Source organism: Xenopus laevis, chromosome 3S, assembly GCF_017654675.1.
Source record: "Xenopus laevis strain J_2021 chromosome 3S, Xenopus_laevis_v10.1, whole genome shotgun sequence".
Taxonomy (NCBI): domain Eukaryota; kingdom Metazoa; phylum Chordata; class Amphibia; order Anura; family Pipidae; genus Xenopus; species Xenopus laevis.
In genome coordinates, this window is record NC_054376.1 from 57118330 (window position 1) to 57139672 (window position 21343).

Consider the following 21343-nt stretch of genomic DNA (forward strand, 5'->3'; position numbering starts at 1 on the left):
CCCTCGACCTGCTACTCCTCTGATGAAGAAGAAAAAAAGGCTTAGCTAAAGGTGACCACAGCCGATAATATTGTACGAAAAAAATTTTGTACGATATTCGGTACATTTACTGTATAGTGGGAGACGAGCCGTCAAATATCGGTAGAAGACTTTGATATTGGTCGGCTTGTCAATCGGCCCAGGCAGAAGATTTTGATTGGGTGCTTTTGAAGGCACCCGAACATTGGCCACTGTTAGTGCTGAATTGTGTGAATACAGGTAGAATTCAATTGTTTCTACCTGTATATCTAACGATTCGGCTCTACACGTGTGTATTGAAACAAACAATCTTTCCTGGAAAGATCTTTTCCAGGAAAGATTGTAATTTTAATGTCTATGGCCACCTTTAGACACGTTACAGCTTGTGAGAGAATTAACTGGTATTATAATAAAAGCTTGTAATTATGGCTATGCATTTTTATAAATGAGTTCATATTCCAGTGCCGAAAGCGTTAAAAGAAAAAAGCATCTGCATTTACCAGAAAGCAAGTTAACATATTCCATTTCTCAAAGACGGATCTTGCAGACTAAAGTCTGGCACATTAATGTGCACTCATACATAATAAATAAAGAAAATGTACACAAGTACAGTATCTTGAATTGTCCAATACAGAGTGTGAGCAAAAGAAGAGCTGGCTAAGTTAAACATCTATGCTTTAGTCTATAACAATAATATTTTCATTGTGAAATTATCAACCAAACTGGTATCAACATGGTATGACGCTTGAAGTGCTAACCCAAGTGCAAGCCCAATATTATAGCCTTTACAAAGCTTGCTGCTACCAGTTGTAGTAATCTACCGACCCAAACGCACTCATGTTTTTTCAATATGCACACCATTTTTTAAATTAGATATCAAGAGTCTATCTAGAATGTATGGGCATTTTTTCACAGCAAAATGCAGCAATATACTTTTTTCATCCCTACTGAACAGCCTTCATTTTCCTTGGCCTGTCTGTTTCTCAGAACACTGCCCATTGGTGCTTTACCATGCCCCTCGATGTATGTATCAGGAGTTAAACGTCTGCACAGGATGCTAACTTTGCCCTAACTCAGGGATTGCTTCTTCTTTACTACATAAAATGCAAAGTACATGGTGTACTGAGGGAACCATGGTCTAAACACCTGCCTTGAGGAGCTGTTAATTGAAATGATTTGCATCTAATGAACTGCAAACAAATCCATGAAAACTTTGCCGTGCCACTCACATCTTGGCATCTTAGCACTGGATAACATGAGACTTAATTGGATAATGTGGAGATGTGCTGTGTGTGCTCATCTATCTTTTGATAGTAATCGGTTTGATAATATTTATTTTCATTGTTAGATGGAGATTATGTTTCACAAACCAAGTACAGAACACTTTCATTTTAGTAGTATCAAAGCCACACTGGTAGATTGCTTAAGAGTTGAAACAGATTTTATTTCCATGTCATCTGAGCTGCAAAATCTGATGTTTTCTCACTATAAAACATTCACTGTAGTATTTCCTACTAAAACTCACTCACTTTCTATTCACTCCTATGGTATTTTTAGAATGGTATTTACCAATGGAGTTCACAATGTAATGAATATGCTTTTAAAAATCCCTTAGGAATGAATAGAAAGTGAGTGAGTTTTATTGGGGTGAGTTCTAAATTCACACTTTGATAAGTCGGCCCCTTTATATTACACCAGCCTAAAGTTTCAGCAATGATCCAGGACTTCGAACTGTCACCACCTTGGAAAGTGTCTGTGACACTCGCATAATCAGTGGGCTCTGAGCAACTGTTGAGAAGCTGCTCTTCGCAAATTATCAAGCAAAAAAAATGAGATTTGTCTGTTATATAAGCTGATGCTGCAAGGCTATATACAGTAAGTACACATTATGCTAGTACTCCAACACTGCTTACAGAAAAAAGCTTTAATATAGTTAATAGGGAAATGAGGCTTCTCACAGGTAATTCGGTGGAACTGCTACATCAACACCTGAATAATACACTGGAAAGCAAAGAAACGCCAAGACTACTCACTTTTATTTGCTTCTGTCAGCGTAACCGATTCCAGACATTGCTGCTGATGCTCAGAGGAGCAGAAGTATTGACTCCTATCCAACTACTGTTTTGAAGGCTGTCTGCCCTGCAAAACAAGGGAAAACAAATTTAAGAGAGCCAGATGCTCCTGTGGATTGAAGGGAATTACATATTCACAAAATATGTGTGAAAAGTAAAAATAGAGCCGCCAACCTCTCACATACAGGCTGGAAATAGCACATGATTGCAAAAGTGGCGTGGATGGTGGGTGGAAAAAAATAAAGGTTATGACACATCTTGTGGTATAAACAGGACACGGCTTTTAATACAGACATATGGTCATCGGTACAGGAAAAACAAAACAGGCCAAAAGAAGAAAACATTCCTGATTCTAGTCTATCACAGTAAGTTCTACAAACATTTAAAGTACAACTTCTCCTATCAGGTAAGAACTTTAGGTGCAATGGTGGAATTATGTGAATGTCCTAGGTTAATCATGTATCTTTCATATCTCACAACATGCTTACAGGCAAGTATGAGAACTTGTAGTGTCCAAATACTCAAGAAGGTTGCCCTGACTGGTGCATTTGCAACACTGTAGTTACCTACAGCAACTATAAATGTTTCATCTACAATAAGTTGATCCAAGTTAAATACCGATTGGCTGCTCTAGGTCAATCTGCAGGTGAAAATGGATCCCAATTTTAGTACCAATGGAAAAAAACACTAAAAATAGTATTTCAATGAGATAAGTTGACAAGAACATCCCATACATGTTACCCTCCTGTGGTTCTGGTTCCTCACTTCTTTATTCTGCTTAGAACTGAAGAGACAAGCCATGTTTGGTTTGGACAGCCATTTTCCCCATGATCAGATCAAGTCAGGGATCCAACATTGACCTTAAGGAGCTCTGCAACTAGGGCTGTGATCTTTTCAACTGAAGAATACTGCCTGAGATGTGTGTGGGGTGTCGATAATGTAGGAAAGGCAGGGCGATGAATGATCGGAACAGGGAAGATAACATTTAGCAGGAACTAGGGCAATCAGGGGCAGAAAAATAAGTTAATAATAATCAGCCAGTACATTGCAGGAAAATTTGTAACACTAGCAACCCCTGCCTTGGCTGGTATTGTACTGGGAATAAAGGTGACATTCAGGCTGAGCTGCAACCACATCTGCAACTGACGTTGCAATAGTATATTGTATTAGTACACCACCAATATCGATTCATTCAGCTTAGTTACCATCAAGTACAAGGTGCTGTTTTATTATTACAGAGAGAAAGAAAAAATGAGAACAAATTGCTTACAATTGTCTCTGTGGGACATGATGTCCCGTAACACACAGCTAAATGTATTGTGTGTGTATGTGTGTGTGTGTGTGTGTGTTTACATTTTAATGACAACACAAATCCTACAACTCAAAATACTGGATAACTTAAAAATAAGGAAGAGAAATAGATCTCTCTACTTAATATACCTTTAAAAAATTTTCAGGAGGGAGTGTCCCACTTATTTATTGATACATATACATGCACACACATTTTCGCATTCCTCCTTCGAGGAATTCTCGAATTCCCGTTTTTGGCGCCAGCGTCCGTTTTTTCAAAAAAAAATTTTTTTGGCGCCGGCGAATTTTTGCCGCAAATTTTCGCGGGCGTTTTGCGAATTTATTCGCTGGCGGCGAAACGTGCAAATTCGCCGCGAATTCGGGCCTGGCGAATAAATTCGCCCATCACTAATAGCTTTCTTTCCTGATACATGTCTTACAGGTTGTTCCTTCATTGAGGAAAAAGGTCACTACATGCCTAGAATGCCTGAGCTATACATAGCATGTAAAGTTTTGCTTGCAGCAGTGACATTTACCCAAGTGCTATCAAAAGAGGAACAAATAAGGGAAGAATCATTAATATTTTTCTCAAGCTCTTTTTTGAAACCCTATAGGTCTGAGCCAATAGTGCAATATGTAAAGGTTATTTAGAACATTAGTGAAAGGCCACAAATAGCAATGAGTTACTTTTGAACTTGAATTTATGTTGTTAGAAACACCTTAACCCTTGAATGAGAAACTTTATGAGATCTGTTACATATTAACCTATATATATATATATATATATATATATATATATATATATATATATATATATATATATATATATATATATATATATATATATATATAGAAGAATGATAAAAAGTATGATGCTTCTCTTTGAAATGTGAACAATGAAGCTTCATATAATAAACATACAGATTGAAATCATTGAAAAAACATGAAATCATTGAAAAAAACATCTCACACTTTACCTAGTCACATGAGTATTATAAAAGGTGAGAGAGAGGTGTTTGCAATAATCTGCAATAGATTTGCCTATTGCCCTATGCTCAGCAATTTATTTACTAAACACAAGAACTAACAGGAATACGAATTGCAAGAGTCCAGCTTGCTCTCCATGGTACTGAATGAAAGATGCAATGATGGATGTAGAGCAGTGAAGTCAATATATATATTCTATTCTTTTAGTTTGGGAAGTACTTTTGATTGTATTTTAGTAAGGTACATGACACAGATGCTTGGTGGGGGATAATACCTTTGTTCGGGTCATTAGAATTTAAAGGCTTTGTTTTTAGTGCAACGCATCCATTTTTTGTTGGTAAAAGGCCTTCTTAAACTGGTCCCCATTTCCTACACCCTGGCAGTAACAAATAATAACTAAATGGAGTGCTTACCTCCAAAGAAGTGTTTATAGGTGTTACACTGAACACCTCTTCCAAAATGTAAGGCTGACCTCCCTCCCTAGGGTACCCTAACAAAATGCAGGACCTTAAAGAGGAGCTTGATAGAGATAGATTCATCCCGGTCACATACAGATGTTTGGAAGTGTATGTATGTGTAAGTATACATTTTCATTGTTAGCCAGTGTCTGAACGGCCCAAACTACACAGCAACCTCTTGGAGGTACATGCTCCTACTTTTATATTTTATATATACATATATCAATCTATCTAGTCCATATATAACCTTTGTGGCTGATTGGCAGTGAAGGAACCAGACAGAGGGTCTTGCAACAGTGTTGCTTTGCCTTTAATTGCAGTTTGTATTTCAGACAACAGGCTGCCCCTTTTTAGGGAGAGCAGGAGAAGAGCTCAACCTGCTTCCGCCCGCGAAGAAGAGTGCGAGGTAAACCCGTGGGTATTAGGGCTGCTTATCACTAGTACAAAACACTAAGAAGGTATTCACCTGTTTTGCAAACTGTGGCTTTCTGAACAGAGCAGTCTCTCTGAAGAGCTCCCATCTCCTCACAGGCAACACAGTGAGCTGGAAAAACCAAACTTTTTTAACACACAGCAGCTGGGTTAATTGGAAACCCATACACATGCTTGCCCGACAGAATTAACTCTAGAGCTGCTGGCAGAATTATTGCTTCTTTTGCCTACAAAATCCCTCTCTCTGGCTACACCTTAGGGTAGAACTCCACTAGCGTTTTTCGTTAGATCGAATGTTGCTGACAAAACGCATGCGACAAGTCGGATGGAGAGGCAGGTGTCAAGATTGTAATTGGACTGAATGAAAAGTAGCAGATAAAAACTACATTACATCCGACGCAACACGACTGTCAGATGTGGACGCAGAAAGCAGCGCCTTCATCCGACAATAGAACCGTTACCTCCAACTTTTCATTCAGTCCAATTATATCTTGACGTGTGCGACTCCATCCGACTTTTTGCGTGCGTTTTGTCGCTGGGCATCAGTCCGATATTAAACGCTTGTGGAGTTGTACCCTTATACAGGGATACCGGTTCAACCAGCTTCCAATCAGATGCAGCCAACAAACAAAATTTTATCTAAAATATAAGCTTACAGAAATAATAAATGAATAACCAATGAAACATTCTGTACTGTTTCTGGAATAATTATGTTATTCTTCGCTATCCCTCTCTCATAAACCAGCCTGTCTGAATACAGTTAGCTCTAATGAATCAACTATGCAAAGGGATCACAGAGCAATGAGGTATTAGAGCTAACTGTAGCTAACAGAGCTACATCTACATAGATTGCTTAGAGGAGGATAGCCTAAAGGAACTTATTTCAAAACAATAATGTTCATATTTTTATATATATAGATCGTTTCTTATTTCCAGTAGAAGAAGCTTGAATAAAATGATTGTTTTTATATACAGCTGTAATTTCCCTCTACATTAATGTTATTCCCCTAATAATAATAACTGGACAGATGTCTCACACCCATGGGACCTCAGTGGTAGGTTGGGGTTTAGAGGTTGAATTGCCATTGCTGGGTGGTGCTCATATCAGCAAATTATATTTGTTGAACATAGTAGGTGTTTTACAGAGGGTTGCTGGTAAATGACAAGTGCTGTGCCAGGAGAGAGGTTGTGATTTTTGTAATATTAACAATGCTCATTTAAAAAAGGAAAAAAAAAATCACTAATCCTGGAAATGACAGGCTGTGTTATGTATGGCCACTTCCTAAATACAATACAGAGCTGTCCCCGAATGTAACACATCAATGTTATATATAGATATGCATAAACACAGCAACTGAAAGATATTTGTTTCCAGGCTGTAGGTAAAATGTATAGCAATCCTGCAGCAATGCATTCACATGTTTTGGATATCCAGCAATAGCAGCACAGGTTCTGTAAAACCTACACAATTACAGTATTAAAACAGCCTACCAACCAACTGGACCATCACCCAGGGTCAGAAAAGAAATGTATCAGTGGGCTCGGTAGCAATGGGGGTGCTATTAAAAAATCAGTTGAACACAATGCCCTTTTTTTGTCTTTTTGGGTCCTTCACTTTTCCTCCTTGTTGCACTTTCCCTGATATGTCAAGAACTCGTGACTGACAAAGCATAGGCGTTCTGCAGTACAGCCTTTTGGTGAATTTACTGATCTGACTTTGAGCTGTGACAGGAGCTCTTTCTGAGTGTCATGGTGGGTGGGTGGATGTGATCTCTGTATGTGCTGAGACAGGAATCCATTTATTGAGTTAACCCTGCAAATACACTTATCTTCAAAACTGTCATGAGGTTATTAGGAGTGTTATGAAGGTGAGAAGTCTTCACCTCTATACCCCACACCCCCCACAAAGCAGCAAATGGATTTAATACATTGTTATTGGTGAATAACACACATGGAATACACCAACAGACTAATAAAAAAGAATACGCCAATAAATATGCTTTTCGCTCCATCTGCCATTTTTGTGTTCTTATTTTGGAGCACCTCAATTTGCTGTCTAGTAGCAAAGTACTTTTATGGCTAGGATGAACTCACTGGACAATGAGTATATGAGAGACAATTTTTGGGCACACACACATCAGTATTGATACTGGTACAACAAGTTGGGAGCAGACTTGCTGGGGGGAAACATACAACTGCTATAGTTATTTGTATGCCCACCATAGGCTCCTCCACTTCTAGCTGCATAAACTTTCACTGTCAGTGGATATAAGCATTTTGACTTCATCCATCACTACTGCATATAGATGCCACTGCATATAAAATAGGGATCATAAGGACATATGCTGTATCCTTGAAATGAGTGGACACACAAAAAATGAACCTACGGGGAAAAATATAGACCAATAAAGTCAGTTAAAAGTGATTCTTTTTATGCACCTTTTTAATAGTATGGAATCCGTTATCCAGAAACCTATTATCCATAAAGCTTCGAATTAAGAGAATGCCATCTCCCATAGACTCATTTTTATCCAAATTATTCAAATTATTAAAATGTATTTCCTTTTTTCTCTGTAATAATAAAACAGAACATTGTGCTTGATCCAAACTAAGATATAATTAATCCTTATTGGAGGCAAAAAAAAGCCTATTGGATTTATTTAATGTTTAAATTTTTATTTAGTGAGCTTAGGGGGTTATTAATCAAAGTACCATTTTTTCTCAACATTTTCTACTACAAACTCAGATCAAATCTGCTCGGGTTATTTACGCTTATTTATTATTACATTTCCCGAAAATTTGCTTTCCGGTTTTCACGATTTTTTAGGATTTTTCACCCGAAAACTCTGATTTCTTATGCTTTTTTGCCTGAAAATTCGGGGTATTGCACACAACCCAGCGCACATCAAAAAATCATTGAGACTTTCCAAAGATTACGGATTTTATAATTCTGACTTTTCCATCCTCGGGGTTTAATAAAGTACGATTTTATAAAAAAAAAAACCCACATTTTTTGGGACTTTTGCATTCAGAGTTTAGTAAATAAACCCCGTAATTTATGAAGGTCCAATAAAGGAATCATCTATTATTCGGAAAACCCCAAGCGTTCTGGATTAGAGGTCCTATACATATTTAGCTAGCGTAGGTAACTGGGATCCAAGCAATTTATGCTGTTAGTGTATGGTATTTGTATGTGTATGGTATGGGCGGTATTTTTGTGTTGAAGTATTTGTAAGGAAGAAATAAACATTTTATAATTACAGCGCTGCACAATATGTTGGCGCTCAAAAATTACGTGTTAATAATAATATACAACTTTAGAAAATGTAAATCGCATCCAGTTCTACATGCACAGCTATGCTTATGGATTTTTGAAAATGTGACTAGTAACAGAGCTGTTGTACTAAAGCAAAGATGATACAGAATAAACTTCCTACCTCCTACAAGTGCTGCTATATTTAAAGCCAATAACCTTTTTCTGGCATGTTGTTTGTGCTTTTGCATTGCTAATGTGTAATGGAAAAAAAAGAGTGACGGGTAAAGACAAAGCAGATATGTTTCACATGTCCTATTATAGTCTGCTGTTTCCAAGAAGAGCGAGTCAGACAGCCACAATGGCTCCCACACAGTACCTGCCTGCTAGATACTGAACAACCAGAAGTTACATTACATCTCTTGGGGAAAAGTGACTCAGTCGCTGAAACATAATGTTTAGAAAGGGGGAAACCTGGTGATTCATTTAAATAAAATCAAGACTGCAACGGAAGTGTTTCGTAATAAATGTATGTATTTTGGAATACAAAAAAAAAATTGTAAGGGCTCATACACATGAGCATTTAAACCTGCGCTCTCCTGTGATAAGTTTCAAAGAACCGAGTAGCACGGAAGCACAGGAAGAAATGCATTTTATTCATTTAAATGGACCCATACTCACGCATTTTGCAACCCCTGGTAACTAGCAGGGCACTGCCGTCGCCTCATTGACGCAACGCCCCTGCATAAGTTACAATTAACACTTATGAGCAGAGGTGCCCAGACACTAATGGGGAAATGTAATAGTCTTAAACAGAAATACAATTTGCAAAAATAGAAAAACAAAAAGTTGCATTTTGCAATCTAATATTCTTCATCAGTTAGTTATTTCATGTGTATTTTTTGTCTATCTGGGGCAAAAGTAACAACTTTATTCCTTCAGAAGTTTTACCAAACTATTAAATAACCTATGCTAAATACTTCCACGAGTTCGTAAAAGGTAGATTAATTTTCTGCAAATTAAAAAGTTCATACAAATTCTACATATTTTTTCATTAACCAAGTTTTTTTTAAATATTTTAACATAAATCACCTAGTACTGGTTCTGGCAGGGATTAACTTGCAGATGACTGGCGCATTTAGCCAACAAGTCAGCTGAATTACAGTATGTTCTTCTGTAAATTATAACTATGCACATGTTCTGAATTAGTTTCCTAGTACAGCACATTAAACGGAACATTAATAGGCACCTCCCAGCCTGATTTTCCATTAATAAGTCCCAATGTGTTAATTAAGCTTTAGTTCTCATTTAAGCCTGTCCTCTTCTTTTATTGTGATACAAGCAGTTTGCCTGTTGCTTCATGGCTTTCTGTATTTATGTATCCCTTGCGTGCCTACGTAGGAGCTCAGTGATTAGCTTTTTGGAGCCAGCTGCAAGCAGAACAATGAATGCAGCAATTTGATTGGTTGCCATAGGTTACTGCCCATGGGCAAATTTACCCAGTGTTGATAAATGACTCCCAGTGGGTCTACTTTTATTGAAGTTATCTTACCAAGAATTACCACTAAAACTGGGTTGTCAGATTTCTTTTATAATATCATGGAAAATTTATTTAACAACACTAAGAGGGTTATTTATTAAAATCCGATTTTTTTTTCTGATCGGACTTTTAAAGGGAAAAAACTGAAGGATTTTGTGGTTTTGGGAGTCAAATCCGAAAAAGTCGCAAGTTACGGAAGTCCAATCCGACAAAGGCGTAGTTTTTGGCAACAAATTTGAAAAAATTTGGGTTTTTTCATGATTTTATCGAATGTTCTCCTGTTAAAATTTTCATGAAAATGTATTGATAAATATAGGGAAAAGTATGTTCGGATTTGGTCAGTGAAAAAATCCTACGGTTTGGGTTTTTTTCATGATTTTATCGATTCTTATCCCGTACAAATTTTCATGAAAATGTATTGATAAATATGGGGGAAAGTATGTGCGGATTTGGTCAGTGAAAAAATCCTACGGTTTGGGTTTTTTCATGATTTTATCGAATCTTTTCCAGCACAAATTTTAGTGAAAATGTATTGATAAATAGGGGGAAAAGTATGTGTGGATTTGCTCAGAAAAGTGAGAAAATTTTGGATTTTGAAAAATAACCCCCTAGGAGTAAATATAGTGCATACTATAATGAAATGAACACTAACTGAAATCATACTTTTTGTCTACCATTGTGGAACATGGGTATATTTCATCTGTCAACTACGGAGGCATACAATGAAACAGAGTAAAGTTTCTTTGGACCAGAAGAGCTTGTTCTGAAGAGGGAATGTTTGGTCAACATGATAAGTTGAGAACAGCTTGCATGAAGACCTGTACAACCTACCCAATCTTAACAACAGCAAAATTTGTGCTCTACTAGTTTGTTCCAAGGATGGCAAAAACCTATCTTTTTGATGTGCTGCAATTTGACCAAACAATGACAGCTCTAAACATCTATGCGAAGCTTTCAGCAGATAGCATGTGTGATGTTTGGCCTGGTGCCACAAACCTCCTCCTACAGCTCCTAATCACTAAAACAGCAGGAGCCTCCTCCAGTATTCAGTAGTAGAAGTCTAAGCCAACTGGTCTTGTTGAGTAATCTTGAAAATGTCCAACCACTCACCCAAGTTGCATCCTTTGATCAGCTACAGTAGCTTGGAAGTGTGGTGAAATATTTTTACTATTACTCAGCAAGTTCAATTACTTTAGACTTACCAATAGTGAATATTGTAAATCATGGCAAGAATGAATGAAAACCTTCAGCCATATGCAGAACAGATGCCTCCACCTAGAAAATACACTTTGTTTGTGGTATTTTTCAAATGGAGAAATGATGAGGCACCACATGTGCCCCAAATTAGCCTATGATTTGGTCCTCAGCCTTTTCCTCCGTCCTCAGTTGAGAAAGCAATTTCAGTGCAAAAAGGAGCATTACTACTAATAATAATAATTACAAATAATTACCTCCACAGGAGGTTCCCTCAAAAAGTAAAATTCTCTTTTGTTGTTATAGTGGATGTCAGCACCTCTGTGTAAAGGTAAGAGGAATGACTAGAACACATAAAAGACAATTTGTAAAGTGTATTGATGTAAGTAAAGGTGGCCATACATGGATAGATCCGCTCGTTTGGCGATGTCGCCAAACGAGCGGATCTCCCTCCGATATGCCCACCTTGAGGTGGGCAATATCGGGCTGATCCGATCGTGGGCCCTAGGGCCCAATGATCGGATCCTAGCATTCGCAAACGGGCGGTCGGATCGCGGGACCGCATCCGACGGGATTTTTAGTCCCATCCGATCGAGATCTGGCCGACTTTCGGCCAGATCTCGATCGGAGAAGCCCGTCGGGGGCCCCCATACACGGGCCAATAAGCTGCCGACTCGGTCTGTCGGCAGCTTTTATCGGCCCGTGTATGGCCACCTTAAGAGTGTGTAGTTCCTAGTTTAGAGCTTTCTTCAGTGCCTCCAAAACCATCATTTAGCAGAAATTGTTGAAGGGTTCAGACACAAAACCACTGATTTTTCAGAGATAACAGGACTAATTTAATAACACAGTCATTAAATTACACCGCTGCACTTACCATAAAGAGAGTCTCTCATAAAGGAGAGCTGGAAATGGAGATTTGTGTATTCTCCAGTATTAAAACACCTTAAAAGGTGCAATTTAGCACCTATGTTAGTAAATGAGCCCTATCGTGCAATCAGATTTAATGAAGACAAACACAAACCTAAGTTTCTAATCAGTCTGAGAAGCAACACAGGTCACTATATTTTAATAATGAAATTACTGTGTTTTCTATTCATCATAGGAATACCAAGGCAGTGCACATTGGCTTTCCATGTGAACCAGAAGGTGTTTATACTGAACAAAACAGACCTTAAATGGATAAGATTGATCCACATTAACATATTCTGCCCTTGATGAAAATGTTCTAAATACATATAAAAGGTACATACTGTACTGTACACTAATTACAACCACAAAAATGCAAACAGTAAGAAGTAGAAAACTGTCTCTTTCCTTAGTTTCACTTCAGTGACCGAGATTATTTATGGTTTGTTATTGGAGACATTTACCGGTTCATTGCAAATACAGCTCTGCCTTTAGAATGATATAAGAGCAGGGTAGGACCAATGCTCACAGACTAGGAACTGAAAAGCTGGATAGCTACTATGGGCACCATATAAAATACCCTGTGGTCATCATAAGCAGAAATGTACATATTGCTTTGCATTACAATGAAAGCAAAAAATTGCTAAGTGTATACGAACTATAGCTGTCCCAATTACTTATTTTGTCAGGTCAAAATACTCCACAGTTACAGCAGAAAGTTTGTTGGAACTAAATCAAGTGCATGTAAATCTGTCAGTGAACTGCACAAATCGCTGATAATCAATATGACTTGCCATGCGTCATTGTGCAAATAAGGTACATTCAAATGGTTATTTCTCAATTTGTCCTCTTGTTTCTCATCTCTCTTGCACATCCCCTGGACTAAAACATCTATCATTGTTTCCATGTATTACACACAATACTATTACTCTATATAAATGTGAAGTGAACACTACACTACTAGCTCTTTTGTTTTTTTCATATTCGGACCCCAACATGCCTTTGAAACTTTGAATAACTTTTGTACATTCAATATAATTAAAAAAAAAAAGTCAGGTGATGATTATTACTGCCCCCTCCACATTGAGTTTACCATCAAGTGAAAGGATACTTATCACATGAAAACCATTTTCCCCAGTGAAGGTGCAGAATAACAAAGCTTGCACTCTGTTTGAGAAAAACAATTGTATTTTTTTCATGAAAACCCCTCATGCACCTCTATGTTCCAGTGCCCCAATTAGCTTATTAAATGTATGCATGTGACATAGGTTAGAAGGGCATACCCCTGATCCTACATCACAAAAATACATGTAAGCAACAAGCTGGGCAATGGATCCTTATGTGCTTGCCGCTCATTATGCGCATGCATGTGTTCCAACATGGTTGCAGCACTGGAAGCTCCCACTTAGTGCGGGGGACAGGGGACCACTGCACCACTGGTTCTGTCCTACTTCCTCTTGCAATGGTCGTATTGATATAGGAGTACTCTCCATGGTTCCAACAGCAGCCTGCATCAACAACATAGTGAACTTGTTCTTGCGGCTGGAATTATGCGAATAAAGGTAACTTGCACCTGGGCTTGTACAAGAGCCTTCTAATCTGTTTAGGGAACATCAGTAACTTTCAGTAATTTTCTTTGGTTCTACAGATTACATGACCTTTTATAGTTTTCAAAATGTAATTCTTTAGCTACATTCTGGATGTATGACATGAGATAGACACAATGCAGTTAGGAGATTCTGCTGAACGTGGATTCCATTCCTAAAACCAGCTCATGTCCAATTCAATTATTTGCAGGGCAAGGGCAAATACTAATTACATTATCTGTCCATCCTCAACCTCTGGCAAGAAGCTCATCTGTCATGGTTTTGGGATAGACTAAAAACTCAATATGCCAAATAAAATCAATGTTTATTATGAGCTTTCTAGCTGGAAGTAGACCCTGACTCATGTGTCCTTCCTCTTCCCTTTGAAGAAATGGGCATCCATCATGGAGTAGAGATGGCTTTGAACATGACTTTTGAAGTTACCTTCTATAATGATCACTAGACATTTCAACATATTTGAAAATGTATACCAATGAAAATTTCATGAAGAAAACCCAAGACTTTTAAACCTACAAAATGACATTGTGGTGGATGAATGCAGTAAATATTTAATAAACCATTTTCTTAAAACTATCATTCCAAAAATCTAAATCGGCTGCTTAAGCAGAAAGTCAATTTATTTTCCATAATAAGAATTAATGTTAACTATACTAGCATGAATCCATGGGAAATAAGACTCCCAAATATTGAAATTTTCAAGTTTCAAAAGGGCTTGCTTGGGGCCCCATATGTTTCCTTCACTATAACAGATGCTGGTAGCTGTAGTTCAATCACAGCCAGAGAGCTGATGCACAATTATAAAATATTTGTTATCATATAATAAAGAGAAGTCTACCACTATAAACTTTTTCATAATGCCACATCAGCAATGGAAATATATCATTTCTCACTGAAATGTCACTGATAGCATTATAAAATAAATATAAATATGAAAGGTAAATTAGGAACCAGGAGGGGCTCACAAATGGCTATAATGGCTTTGGAATCTGCTTATTTCCGACAAGGTAATAAAATGTAAGAATTGAATGGATGAACACAGGAAGAAACTACTTTAGCAATCCAGACTCATTATACTTTAACGATGGGGTCAGAGGATATTAGATAAATCTATACAAATGGAATGACTAAAAGGACTCGTTTGCTGTACCCCACAGGTGCTGCATTAACACAGTCCTACAAAAAAATTTGCATATGTAATAATGTGATCATCTCTAATGAGTGTATTGTCAGTATTTGAGACCGACGATAAACAGCACAATATTCTTTACAGACTAATATTCTTTACATACTATAGAACTATTCTGAGATGTCCCATGCCTTGAGAAAAGTAATACTATGGAGTACAATAAAATATGGAATCAAAGTGTATGCTACCACATTATTACAAAAAACAAAAGCTTCTTTCAGCATCAGACTTGCCTGCCAGAGCACCAGAAGATCCCTTTGCTGGCTCCAAGCAAAGACAATTCTCATCAGCCCTTTCTTGTGGTGGAACATTTAATATTGAGTTCTTTCTACATCAAATTGTTTTGTAAAAGTCATGTGATATGAGTACCAGGCCTCTTTATGCCTGCAAGGTGTTAGATACAGACAGTGGAAGAAAATCTGGAACTCATTTATACAGAAAGTATAGTCTAATGTGGTTTTTTTGTTAAACATAATCTGTTGAATAAATAGTAATCCATTAACTGTTATAGTTTAAGAAGGACTGATTCTGATGGACACTCCCATGTACATTAAAGGGGATCTGTACCCTCCATATAAAACAGTCCTACTCCCCCTGCCCCCTTAGTTCTATAAAGAAAATGATCAAAATGTAATTAGAGATGCAAGAGAACTGACCAATGAGAGTGCTGCTTAGCAGTGCTCTGTCATCTTGATATTATCTTGCACACTAAGGGGCAGATTTATCAAAAAGTGAAATTGTCAATTACTTACCGAGGGGACGACAGGGACGCCTGTCGCCCCCTCGACGGGGACGCCCGTCTCTCTCCTCCACCGCCGATGCGGCTAGGCCTCAGGCGCCGGCTCCTATGGAGCGCGCCACGCGCATGCGCAGCAATTAAAGGGCCAGTCACGCTGGCGCGATTGCGCAGGCGCTGGCGCTGATTCGCCAGCGTCCAATGGCGCCAAATTCAAATCTTTAAATGGCCAGCAGTCCTTTTGTGCCTTGCCCAACGTAGGTTCTGTTTATTGTTCCTGGGTGTGATTATTTCTGAGATTCTTGTTGTGACCTTTGGCTATTCCTGATTACTGTTTGACTTCCGCCTGCCCTGATCCTTTGGCTTGTTCCTGACTACTCTTTGGATTCCGTTTTTGTACTTCGACCCTGTTAGTTGCTGACCTGGCCTGTGACCTCGACCACTCTGCTGTTTACCGATTTTGTACCGCATTTCCGATTGGTTTCGACTCGGCCCGTTACTGGACTTTGTTAAACTTTACGTTTAGTTCCCTTGCTCGCCCAGAGTTCTTCCCTCAGTCTCCTCACTATTAAGTCCTGGCGGCATCCGAGTAGCGGAGGGCTCCACCCGACGTGAAAGGCGGCGGTTATAGGCCGAAGCGTGAGCCGAGCCCGGGACATTGGGGTTTACTCTGGGTTGTGGGATACCGAACGTTACAGAAATTACAGCTCACCACAGGAAAACTCGCCCATGTTCTATTCATTCCTATGGGATTTTTAGAATCGTATTTATGAATGAAGTACACCGTTTGATAAATATGACTTTAAAAATCCCATGGAAAACATGTAAACTGGGAATGACATATTACATTCTAATCAAATATCAGGTGGGAAGACTCACTTTTACGGGCCGTATACATAGTTGTTTCACTCTGAGTTACTCTGTGCTTAATTGTCTTGAGCTCCACTGAAGGGGAGTGCAGGACGGAACGTATCCTACCCACCAGGTCTTTCTAAAGTCATGGAGTATATTATGATACTTTCTTTCATTTACTGGTGGAAACATGAAAAGGCTTGGGTTTTTAAAAGTTTGCGGGAACAAAGACAGATTTGTTTAGATCCCCATTGGAGGATTATTTTTCATTTTAATGGAATCACTGGCCCTGGGAACATAACATTTTTTTATTCAGTACCGGTAATATTGTGTTAAAAATACAACCCTGGTGTTGTTGGAAAACAGTTCCTAGCATGTTTTAAGCTTTAATAATATGTTATGCTGGGATTTTAGTACAGCAAAAATTAAGCAGTGTGTGAAGTGTAAGTTTAGATTATTGTAAAGTAAACAGCAGTGCAGAAAAGAACATGAAAATACAGCTACCAACAGCAAGTTTAAAGGGATACTGTCATGGGGGAAAAAATGTTGAAGGAAAATCAGTTAATAGTGCTTCTCCAGCAGAATTCTGCACTGAAATCCATTTCTCAAAAGAGCAAACAAATTTTTTATATTCAATTTTGAAATCTGACATGGGGCTAGACATATTGTCAATTTCCCAGCTGCCCCTAGTCATGTGACTTGTGCTCTGATAAACTTCAATCACTCTTTACTGCTGTACTGCAAGTTGGAGCGATATCACTGCCTCCCTTTTCCCCCCCAGCAGCCAAACAAAAGAACAATGGGAAGGTAACCAGATAACAGCTCCCTAACACAAGATAACAGCTGCCTGGTAGATCTAAGAACAGCACTCAATAGTAAAAACCCATGTCCCACTGATACACATTCAGTTACATTGAGAAGGAAAAACAGCAGCCTGGCACAAGTCACATGACCAGGGGCAGCTGGGAAATTGACAAAATGTCTAGCCCCATGTCAGATTTCAAAATTGAATATAAAAAAATCTGGTTGCTCTTTTGAGAAATGGATTTCAGTGCAGAATTCTGCTGGAGTAGCACTATTAACTGATGCGTTTTGAAAAAAAACATGTTTTCCGATGACAGGATCCCTTTAAATAACTTTGAAACAACTGAAATGTTTTAATGGGAAATCACAATTTCTTTCATAAGGTAAAATTGTATTTTGGACTTTTTATGGACCCTGTTAAAAAGTCGTTTTATTTCTATTCAGCTTCTAGATAAGACAAGGGTGGAACAGACAGAGAGAACAGTTTTAAGACCAATAGCTCTTAGATTAAATCATGTTTTGTATATGTCACTGTAGCCAAACACTTTGCAGAATCACACTACATCACATCTACACCACCAGTGTCAGATTTCCCTAGTCTCTTCATTGTAAAAGTAAATTTGTTTGACAAGAGCTGTCTCTAATAAAACCACACTGTCTACTATTCTATTCTAAGTTTTCTCCACTGAAGATGCCTAAATTCCTAAATTTTTCCTTAATGTTGTTTCCTTGTGGTTTAGGTGTAAGCATATTACAATTGCAAGAGTGCATGTAAATTAGCCTTTTAATAGACATTTTGTCTTCACTTAGGCTAATTAGGCTAATATACGTGATGTCTTGATTGGTTGCAACCCCTATTTAAGCATTGTACAGGGGTGTGTCATTTAGCCTATGAGTAAGTGCCCGAATTGGCACAAAATGCGTTAGGCCTTGTCCCAACATGTCCTAATAAACTTTTGTATTTTTTAAATTATTACTTATTTGATTCTTGGAGGAACTCACAAAAATAGTAAAACCAAGGATAGTCATCGGATATTATAGACAAATGGAAATTATGTGGGGCCCTAGAGATTTGAATAGCTTCATTTTATTTGTAAGTACTGAACAAAATGGTTTAACAAAGCACTTTCGACTTCATAATAATTCTTTTAACCAACAAAACAATTATTCTGGAGGGTTAATTAAAGGATAGCATTTTGGAAGCATACACATTAATTTTTCGAATATATAGTCCAAGTATTCTACATTTTTTTGCATGTGAAGGTTTATAGTTGTTGACTAAAAAGTTGTAGTTCAATAGGGATATTTGTATCAAAAGGGGTTTTGTTTTTCTTTGCCATTTAAAAGAAGATTTGCTTGCAGTTTGTAGAATAAAGGTATATACTGTGTGTATATATATATATATATATATATATATATATATATATATATATATATATATATATATATACACAGGCCCGGATTTGTGGCGGACAAAGGCCCAGGCCTAGGGCGGCAGATTATTAGAGGTGGCATGTCACACTGAGGACGCACAGCTCCCCAGTGCTCTGGTGCTTTTGTGCGCTCGTGAGGGTTTGTGTGGGCGGGCGCTAGGACAGTGCAGCCGAGCTATAGGACCGGTAAATCTGGCACTATATATATATATATATATATATATATATATATATATATATATATATATATATATATATATATATATATATATATACACACTTCAATTTGGAATGAATAGTCCCTGGACGAGCACTTCCCTTTGTGAAATCATTGAATTTTATTTAAATACACATTTTAGTGTGGGACCGAAAAGTCAGAAAAAAATGCTACTTTATGTGAAATAAATCACTATTAGTGATGGGTGAAAATAGGCGAAAAATTTGCGAAACGCAATTGACGCACATTATAAATCAAAAGGCGTCCGTTTAATTGTCGTCGGCATCTGAACTGCCACCGGCGTCCAAAAATTTGGACGCAGACGAATTTTTTCTGTAAATTTGCGAATTCATTAGACGGTGGTGAAACGTGCAAATTCGCCATGAATTCACGACTGGCGAATAAATTCGCCAATCACTGATCACTATATCACGATCAACAGAGTGTGCTGATCCTGCCTTTGCATATACTAAATACTATTGATCATGCACTTCTGGCTTTGTTGAGATTGCGGGCACTGTGGGATACTTTACATAAGTTAATACTGATTTGTGTAATTAAATTAATTAAAGGGCAAAGAAAGTCACAATCACTTGCGAGTATCAAAAGTTTCTGCTGATAGGAGCACCGGCCTTAGGTAATAGGTAAGAGAATACAATCTCGGGGGGGGGGGAGGGTCTAACTTTTGGCACCCCCTAGTGATTGTTGCTTGTTATTTAAAATATTGTTTACAATAAGCTAATATTTATTGAAATCACATTGAGATACATCAGAGTGCACTAGGTTTTCTAAGATTTCTAGTTCATCTGTAAACATCCTGTTTTTCTAGTTATTAGCAAATGTTCATGACACAACCTTTATAGCAATTCAAGCTTTAATGCCTTAATAAATTAGCCAATGTTCTAACATTCTGTATATGATGCACAGGAGCAAATTCACTAACCTGCCGAGTTGCGCTAGCACAGGCTTCGCCGCACTTGCCAGGCGAGGTTTCGCCAGGGCGCCGCTAATTCACTAAAATCTGAAGATGCGCTCAGGGAGGTGAACAGTAGCGAAGTTGCGATAGCGTTAATTCGTCAAGCAAAGCGAGGTTATATTTGCATACGGCGCCAAGTTGGCGAAGTAACGAAATGACATCATGCTGGCGAATTTGCGCTAGCGTTAGGCGCTTCGCGCTTTAGTGAATTTGCCCCATACTGTTTTGTAATACATGTAGATTCATTTATATTTCTAGAGTAAATTTTAACACTGTTTGCAACTTATTTGAGAGTCTCAAGCATTCTACTTATATGACATGTTTATGGGTAGATAAGTTTGCATTACATATATGTATGTATAACTTTATTTAGAAAGCCAAGTATATGCAGCCCTGTATAATCTTGTGTATCAGTGTATAAACGTTTACACAGGAAGGACAAGCATTATAATAAATAAATAAACAGAAATGACTTTCCATGTGTTAAGAGATGTGTCCCTGCCTCGTAAAGCTTACAATCTAAGTGGGTGTATAACAAACAGGCACAAATCTGAGGGCAAATGTGCACAAAGGTTTGATCACTGGACTGGACTAGATACGGTTCCATACTTGTAACAGTCATTTGTATCTATTGAGGAAATACAAGGTGGAACACATTATCGCTTCTGTGTCCCTCCTGCAAACCTCCAGTTAACTAGTTCAGGTGCTGAAGTGATTTATCAAATAAAATTTGACTTTTATTTATCTCACTTAAAAATTCACGCTACACACACACATCATTGGGGATCCACCTCAATGAAGCTGGACCATGTCCATAAAAAACATACAGCTTAAAAACACATAGGATGGAACCGTGGGGAATTAGTGTACTGATATCCAATCAACCACTATTGGTACAGCTATGTACTATGTTAGGGTATATGTAAATTGTTCCCCTGCTCTTATCTATTTTTAAGCATATAGTAAGACACCCAGTATTAGTTCTGGTAATAAGTAGTAGGTTCAAGGATACCACAAAAGAATATCACAAAAGAATGGCAACCACTTTTAGCCAAAAAATATATATAAATGTGCCTTTTAGTAATCAAAGAGTTTGCTGCAAAAATAGATCATTTAGCTTTGCCAGCCCTCCCAGACCACCCTTCCATTAGTTTTCCCAGAGTGAATCTGCCTAACTGCGTAGGGAGCAGATGGGGGCTGGTCCCCCACTGTCCACCTATGCCACCCAACGCGTTTCACCGGAAAACCGGCTTCTTCAGGGGCATAAGTCCCTTTCCGGTGAAACGCGTTGGGAAAACTAATGGAAGGGTGGTCTGGGAGGGCTGGCAAAGCTAAATGATCTATTTTTGCAGCAAACTCTTTGGTTACTAAAAGGCACATTT

General features: G+C 38.1%; 1 protein-coding gene across 1 annotated transcript in view; it reads right to left on the reverse strand.

Moving 5' to 3' along the window:
- otud7a.S (OTU deubiquitinase 7A S homeolog) overlaps positions 1–21343 on the reverse strand; it is a 113941-nt gene that overhangs the window by 74190 nt on the left and 18408 nt on the right. Inside the window, exon 2 of the mRNA XM_018255506.2 lies at positions 2052–2157. The gene's annotated coding sequence lies outside the window, so the exon portion shown is untranslated. The remainder of the gene's footprint in view (positions 1–2051; positions 2158–21343) is intronic.